General features: G+C 35.5%; 1 non-coding gene across 1 annotated transcript; it reads left to right on the top strand.

Annotated features, from left to right (window-relative positions):
• The first annotated feature begins 3,682 nt into the window (after nucleotides 1–3,682).
• TRNAG-UCC (transfer RNA glycine (anticodon UCC)) lies at nucleotides 3,683–3,755 on the top strand. The gene has a single exon. It is a non-coding gene; the product is annotated as a tRNA-Gly (tRNA).
• Nucleotides 3,756–9,153: the final 5,398 nt, after the last annotated feature.

Here is a 9,153-nt window from a genome sequence, read left to right as displayed (position 1 = left end):
TGTAAAAATGATTCCTAGTTTACAGGTGAGAGATTTAAAGATTTAAAAGTAGTTAAATGGCAGAAATGAATCTTTTCATACCCAAGTCATAAAGTGAGATTAATTTCAATTTCAGAAAAATACCCAGAGCCAGTATTTATATATTTACATTTACAGGAGCTATGGTAACAGGCGAAACTTCTCGAGTGAGATGTGGTTACATATTTGGGATCAGGATGCTGAATGCAAAATTGAATAATAGCAGTAGCCAGTGGTCAGTGGGGTTGATCATGGCCATAAGGATTATGTATTACCTTGGACTCTACTTTTCATTTTCCACTAGCAACACACACTCATGTGCACACACTGCCTTAACAGGAGAAAGAAGATAAATGACATGAGAACTGGAATAGAAAAAACGCTCCAGGTAGCAATAGAGCTTAGCCGGGGCTCATGTGTAAAAACCATGTGATTGGGCTTCCCTGGTGGCGCAGTGGTTGAGAGTCCGCCTGCCGATGCAGGGGACGCGGGTTCGTGCCCCGGTCCGGGAGGATCCCACGTGCCGCGGAGTGGCTGGGCCCGTGAGCCATGGCCGCTGAGCCAGCGCGTCCGGAGCCTGTCGCTCCGCAGAGGGAGAGGCCCGCGTAACGCAAAAAAAAAAAAAAAAAAAAAAAAAAACCATGTGATTTACTGTAAATAAGTCCAGGTTCTAAAATGCTGGGTTCCGCTCTTCAGTGGAAATCTATAGCTCAGGTGAAAGTCACCATGCCTTTTCATTTAGTTGATTGACCTCACAGAGTAGTAGTGAGGGTAATGCTGTTTGAAGACAGACATATATTTAAAAATCTAACAGGGCTGTAACCCAACCTGATGTGTTGTGTTGTAGTAAAGATTGAGTAGAAAGAGTCAGCAACGGGTGAATTTAGAGTTCCTTATCAGTTTCTCAAAGTTTATTCATAGAATTGCCTCAAGTCTACACAAAGCTATATATAACAGAGGACAGTTCCTAAGTCACACTGACACATACACAAAATATCACATCAGAAAAATTTGTCACTTCATATTTTCCTTGTCAATAATTAGGTATGTATCATGAATAAATAACAAATAGGCTGAAACACTGAAAAATTCTATAGCTATTTTTATAATCTTTACTCTCATGCTATACTGAGAGATAGGTTATTTCCAAGATATTCATAAATATTTAATAGTGCATTTAAAAACTAAGAAATCACAAAAAAATGCAAGAATGTTACCTCCAAATGCATATAGTAGCACACAAATAATAATGAAGCATTGCTACACAGTCAGCTAACCCTATTACATGTATAAATAAGTATAGTTTGTAATTAGCAGATTAATCACATAGAAACTGCTATGGCTTAAGTACTTCTTAATTGTTGAAAGTCTGTTATTTTTTTAAAGTTGTCTAAATTTTCATCTTCTGGTTTGAACTTTTACTATTGACATATTTAACCAGCCCTCTTCATAGGTCAGTCAAAGCTGACTTTTAAGTTTGCTCACATCCAGTTTACTACACATTTCAAATTAGTAATTTCAAATTACCAAGAACTTACTTGTTTGCAGCATGAGTAGAAAGAATGAGTCAGGATTAATAAGAAACTGACAAATATGGGGTGGACACTCAGTATAAGAGAATCAAAAGTTGAACAAGCTCCTGGTGTTTGTGGGATGTGTAAACCTGCCTTAAAAAGCTGGAAGAATGATTATTTAATCTCTGATTGACAGCAAACTATTATTCAGCCCATTAATTGAGATTTCCTTGTCTCAACTCCTTTTTCAACTCATCCCTTTTTTAACTCAGTGAGAAACATAGTAACATTTCCTATGCAATTGTTTTGCATTATTAAATCTGGTCTTCAGCTATAATTGCCAAATATGACTCATTGAAATATGGTATTGAAATATAAGAAAAATTATTGCAAAAAATTGATAATGGTAGTGACAAGGAAAAGAAGAAAAGGAGGAGGAAGAGGAAGAGAAGACACACAAAAATGTGATATATCTTCACATGTGATATATCAACTTAAGGAAGTAAATATATTTGTATATATAAATATATGCATAAAATGGCCAATATTAATATTGATTAACATATGGGATGGAGATTAAGGAGAATACATTTTTTGTATTTTGGGGTTTTTTTTAAGATAAGCATGTACTTATACAATCAAAAAAATCAGTAAAATTATTTTTATTGTGAAATAATAAAAATTTATCATTAATGTTGGTACAATTTAATATTTTCATCATCTTAATTTTAAACTCTCTTAAATACTCATTGTTCTGAGAGTTGTAACTATTTTATGATTACAGTATCATTCTTCAAAATACTCTACATTTGCTGCTGTGATTTGTATTTTTTTAAAAATCACTCATTGAAAAGCATTGCTGATTGCTGTAGTATCACTGGAAGCATCATGTTAGATTTCACAAGTAATTTAGGTAGTTGGAGGAAAACGCTTCTGCTGTCTGAAAACTCCCTTTCTTGGAAATAGAAAGGAAGGAAGAATGTTACATCTCACAGCCAAACGACCACTTTTCTGACTTCTACAATACTTTAGAATCTAATCCACAGACTTTAGTGTTAAGCTCTTCATGGCCTGGAAGTTATATCTTCTTCATGTGTATTTGTCTTTCCTCCTCATACAAAATGTATTTTTTTTTAAACAGCTACTGTATCCAAGTCACCTACTTACCATGGTGTAAAGCAACTTGTTAATTTAATTAAATTACCAATATTACGGGGGTGTCCCCAGTATTTTATTTTCATGTATTTGCCATCCAAAAGAAATTATGCAAAAGCATGCTTTCCCCTCTCCTCCCATCTGCCTCCTCTCCTTTCCTCTCCTCTTTTTCTCTCCTTCACCTCTGTCATTAAAAGCCCCTCTGCAAGTAAGGAGACTTAACCAGAAATGCATTAGATAATAGGTAGGGAAACATACACACATCATCATCTCTCTCATAGATTACTTGGAAATAGGAAGGAAGAATGTTACATCTCACAGCCAAACGACCACTGTAACACAAAACCAAAACAAACAAACAAAAATGTCCTCCTTGTTTCTACTGTTGTTTCCCTAGAGTCCATTCTCAACACTGCAGCCAGAATAATGGGGCAAATGTGGCCTGACCTCTGTTTTTATAAATAAAGTTTTATTAGAACAGAAGTACAGTTATTTCTTTATGTGTTGTCTGTAGCTCTTTTCATTGACAGTGGCAGAGCCAAGTAGTTCCAACAGAGACCACATGGACCACAAAGCATTGTTACTATCTGGCCCTTTACAGAAAACATTTTTCAATTCCTGTCTTAATCCGTAGGTCATGACCAAGCTCCTCTGGTGCTCAGAGCCCTGCAGTAGCTCCCCATGCTCCTCACAGGAGAGGCTGAGGCCCGTGCAATGGCCTCTTAGGCCTACATCAGCCGTCCTGCCTTAAATCTCTCGTCTCTTCTCCTTGCCTCCCCTCCCCGACTCGACTCTAACCACACAGAACTTCTTGATCACATCAAGCAAGCTCTTGCCATAGGGAGTTTTTCTTAGCTGTCCTTCTCCCTGGAATGTTTTCCCCCTAGATTTCTATAGCTACCATCCTCACCTCTGCCATGTGTTTGCTCCAATGTCATTTCTTAAATGAGGACAACCAGGACACACAATTTAAAATCTTCCCTCTCCCCAGGACTTCCCTGGTGGTCCAGTGGGTAGGACTCTGCACTTCCAATGCAGGGGACCTGGGTTCGATCCCTGGTCGGGGAACTAGATCCTGCATGCATGCCACAGCTAAGAGTCGACATGTTGCAACTAAGACCTGGTGCAGCCAAAATAAATACATATTTTTAAAAAACAAAAACAAAAAAACTTCCCTCTCCCCTCATCTCACCTCCCAGTGCCTGACCATGCTGTTTTTTTCCTTCACTTTCTAACACACCAAATTAATTCACTTGTTTTTACTTATAAATTTATTTGTTCACTTTCTGATAGCAGAAACTTTTGACTTTTTTTGCACATGAATATATCCCAAGTGGCTAGGAGAGTGCCTGGTGTGTGGTAGGCACCCAGTACAAACGTGAGGAATAAATAAGCATCTGCACACACAAGGTCAAAATCAGAATGATTTTTTGGTACTGATTCTGCAATTAACCAATTCTGCCATCTTGGGAAAACAAATATTGCAGGGCACTAGTTTCCTTATTTTAAGTAAAAGGAAAAATTTGGCAAGTTTCTTTCAAGTTCTGAAAATCTTTGATCTTCTGATCATCAGTAAAATATAGATGTACTAAATTGATTTCTGAACTTCTGGATCTAGTTTATAGCAACTATAACTATGAAAATGAAACAAAAATTCCAAGTGAAACAATTGTTTTAATAAGTGAACAATGTGATTTCTGGATGTTTAACAACCCATATGTTTGTTTCAGTTGCATATACTTGTTTAGAAACTGATAATTTCCACTGATGAGGAAAAACAAATGTTTATCTGTTGGAAGGAAGGATGGCCAACTATATATTTCTTCAAATATTTCTACAGGCTACTTGCCACTTACCTTATTTCATTCACTATTCGTTTACTTTTGGTAGGATGATCAGATTTTTTTGAATTAAATTTTTAAAATTCTTTGGGAAATACTTTGTTTCTGTCCAAAGTCATCAATGTATAAATTAGTTTATTCCAAGTTACATGCCATTTTAGATCTTTAATTAAAAACAACAAAATATAGGCTCTTTAATATGCTCTAATCTTATGATTGAATGTTCAAATTAGCAAATTTCTGTTACAGGAAGCTTCCTTTATTATGTCAGTTATGACATGATATTTTATTCACTTAATAAATGTGTACTAACTGTTCATTATGTGCAAAGCACAGTGTATTGTTCTGGGAACAAAATAGTAAGATTTTCTGTCTTCTAATATATATAGAATATCTCCTAGTGTGACAGGGAAGTCTGACTCAGGAAATGCTTCTAGTTTCCTCCTTGTTTATGGGTCTTTTTCATGTTCTCAAATAGTTGACATCTATCAGTACACCAGAAGGGACCCTAGGAATAGCCTCAGTGTATTTCTAATTTTAAGATCAGGAAATTCTAACCCAGAAAATTCAGTGTGTGTTTTCCAAGGTCACATATCTAATTAGTGCTAGACTAGAATATAGAACTCCTGTGGTCAAGTTAGTGAAAAGCTATCACATCTCCTTAAGGGACTGGATACTGGATATAAAATCTGTTGATAAATCTATGTGTGTGTCCCCTTCTAAACTCCATGTGCACAGAGTCATAAATTATACATACAATAAGCTTTTGGAAAACTAGTTATTCTCACAACTTTGTCTTCACTCTGATTCGGTAAATGTCTATGCCATATAATTTTGCTATTTACTTCTGATTTAGAATGTTGAGTTGACTCATAATCAGAATGTAAATACGGCCTTCAAAAGAACACATTTTCTATGTAGGTCACAGATTGCATTGTGAAAAGACCATTTTAAAAAGTGATGCTACTAAAAGCATGATAATGATGATAAGCCTCATGGCTTTTGTGATAGAGAGAAACTTGACATATTTGCTGTTACCAGTATGGATTGACCTGACTAGGAGAGACCATGGACCCTGTATTAGAGATTTGGTGACATCCATATCATATTCCAAGCTTTAAAAATTCACATGTGTCACTGCTAGAAACTCATCGCAATCAAAGTAATTTCTAATAAACTATTAGAAGCAGTTAATTTCCCAGAGGTTTCTGCTAAAAATAACATTTGAAAATCACCAGTCTTCCAATTCTCCTAGCTGAATCATCCACACCTTAACATCATTTTACCACCTGCCTCCCATTTTATAGTTCTGTTAATTCCTAAGATTCCTTTTTCTCTCCATTAAAAAAAAACATACATACTAAAGAATACTATCAAGAAGCATAAGGCCTAATACTTAGCAATGAATCTCTTTAAAAATCTATAGTTTCCTTCAACTTTATGTGAACGGTTGTAGAGTGTGATTATCTACATATTGCTGTCATCTGAGCAGAATTCCAAAACACTTAGTTTTGAAAAAAAATGCCATTTGGCAAAACCTGTTTACTCGTGAAAAGTAATTGTGCTCAGACATATTTAGCTTATATTATTGGCATTCATCTTGAAGTTCTGTAAATATTTATAGTGAATTTAAATGCATGTAAATACTGTATACCGTTTCAGCAATTTAATGGGATTCATTTATAGGACATGAAAAAAATGGACTTAGCTGCCACAGTTCAAAGAACTGAAGATATTTTTCATTTATTTCCAAATGTGTATGTTTCAGAATAGGATGGTCCACATGGAAAAAGAATGTGTGTATGCCTCTGTGCAGAATGTGCTTCAGATGCACAATTTTAGACGTAGGTATGTGAATGGGCTACAAAATTGGGAACTTGGATTCTGGGTTGAAACAACTTTCCTGTCCTTGGCATTTTAGACCATAATAATAGTCCTATTTTTTACTTAATTTTGCCTCTAGAAAACAGTCCTCAAGACTTCTTTCATACACACAGACACATACCAACATATATGTATAAAAATATACATACTCATTCTTGAACATAATTTGGGAAATATTTTAGTTTGAAAATTAATTTTAAAAATAAATTTTATGTGATTAACATATGAGAACATTTTAATTAGAACTTTCCAGTCCTCATGTTCTAAGTGTGTACTATTTCTCTCCATATAAACAACAGAAAGTATACATTTTAGGAAAGAAGACATTATTTAAATAATTGGAAAAATGTATAACAATTAGAATTATCTAACTGAATATGTTACCTCAGGTGGAAAATAGGTAAATAAAAATGTTTTATATAATATAAGGCATTTTAGAAGCCAATAAAGTGCTTTTATATACAATATATTACTAATCCTCACAAGAAGATGTACAATTAGTATAATATATCCAGTTCACAAATGAGAATAAAGGAGACCTAAATAAAGATTCAAGATCATATATCGAAAAAAATGTAGCTACTGATTCTTTCGAGCTCTATGCACAGTCCACTTCTGCCCAACTACTTGTTAGTAAAACTACACAACTATTTCAAGGGCAGTATTTGGAGGACAACAAATGTATAAATAAACTAGATGGACTTTTTCTAGGCTGAAGTAGAGGACACTCACCGATAAATTTTACTGAGAAAAATCCTCTCAGCCAGGTCTTTGCTAATTGTATATCTAAATAAGATACAGAGTCTGATGTCAAGTTGTTCCAAATCCATGGGAAAACTAATACATTTACAGTTAATAATAATAATACATTGTGACAAGTGCTAAATTAGCACAATACAGGACAGAAATACCAAAGAAGTAGAAATTAACCTGGCTGGTGAAGGTTTAGGGAAGTAAGCTGGGATTTTGAGGTTCTAGTATTTTCTGGACAATGCATAAAGTATTAGATTAAGAAGGAGGCCTCGGGCTTCCCTGGTGGCGCAGTGGTTGAGAATCCGCCTGCCGATGCAGGGGACACGGGTTCGTGCCCTGGTCCGGGAAGATCCCACGTGCCGCGGAGCAACTAAGCCCGTGAGCCATGGCCGCTGAGCCTGTGCGTCCGGAGCCTGTGCTCCACAACGGGAGAGGCCACAACAGTGAGAGGCCCGCATACCGAAAAAAAAAAAAAAAAAGAGGCCTCTACAGCCATAAAATTAATATGGTCATTAAGTTTTTCTATTTAAACAAAGTATTTATAAATAAATGAACTAGTCATTTCATAAGTTATAGAAATTGCATTTTAACATCCTGCATCCAGAATTTTTAGAACATTTTTTGTAGATGGAGGCAAAACATTTATTTATTGAAGTGAATCTAAACTCCCCCCATAAGCCTCTAATATTTTTTTCTCATTCAAAAGTTCTATTCCTTGCAAGACATATGAGTGTGTTTGTGTGTCTATAAAAATGCAATGAAAGAACCATATTTTTTTCTAATCTAATCTAAATTTTGTTCCAATACCTACCATTCTCCATTAGCAAATAAATTACTTTCATTTTTATAGTGGATAGTCAGCATATTTATAGGTTATGACCTGAAACTCAATTGAAAAATCTTTGTATTAAAGTATTAGGATCCATGTCTGCAGAAGGCAAGGCTAAGTTTCAGTGGCTTGCCAGGGCAGGAGTGGGTCCCATTGGGTACGGTGGGTGGCTTCTAACATGCACAAGATGGGCTCTGCTCTTGTCCATGGCTCCAGACATCCAAAACACTGCATTTTCTCTGTCAATCCTATGTGTTAAGTCAGTACTGCAAGCCATTATTTATTTTTAAAAGTTGATAATGACCGGAGTCACGGGGAGTGCTTTCCAATGACAAATACCCTTGAAAAATGCCATTTCCCTAGTTGTCATTTTTGTCTTTTCAATATTACATGATAGCAAGCATATTCTAAGGAAAGAAAATGGTTAGGTGTTTGTAATAAATGTCACTGAATGTTTCCATTCCCATCGTGGTGTGGAATGTTTAATTTCCAAACTCTAAGTGCTTAATGACTACTGGTTATTTTCTCTTCTCTACAGACACTACCTGTTCAGTTGCAGTTCATGGAATTCTGCCCATATAATAAACAGTAATATATGAAACCCCCCTCAGGGGATTCTCCTTTTCTTGCACAAATAATTTTTAAGTTACTTTTCCCCTTAAAGATAATGATTTTATTTGGATGCCACGACTGCCAACTTGGGGTTTGTGAAGCTTTTTAATTGCAGTTAGCATTCTATAATAATTTCTTTTTGCAAAGTGTGTCCTTACCTCAATACTCATCCACACCCCGACCATCAAAATGCTCTTAGAGTTACTAATTGAACTACTATTTGACAGAATACTACATTAATGGAGAGAAGAGTACGCTCAGGAAAGAGAGTATCTGAACAAGACTGTGGGAAGATTAAGAATAGTAGGACCAGGAAGGAACTTATATCTAGATTTTAATGCTGTCTTTGAATGCCTTAGTCTTATAATTCAGTAAGCTATGCACACATATATCATTTTATAACAAATATACGCTAAAGTGTTGTGAGTAAATAGCCATTTCAATATCAATAACTTTGAATGGAAAAAAATGATCTCTGATTTTAGAGATCTCAGGGTTGCTCCTTCAGTAGAGAATGCCTTTATGTTGATAATTCTGTCAACACTGT

The sequence above is a fragment of the Kogia breviceps genome, chromosome 3 (assembly GCF_026419965.1).
Source record: "Kogia breviceps isolate mKogBre1 chromosome 3, mKogBre1 haplotype 1, whole genome shotgun sequence".
NCBI classification, from domain to species: Eukaryota; Metazoa; Chordata; class Mammalia; order Artiodactyla; family Physeteridae; genus Kogia; species Kogia breviceps.
This window is presented reverse-complemented; position numbering and strand designations above follow the sequence as displayed.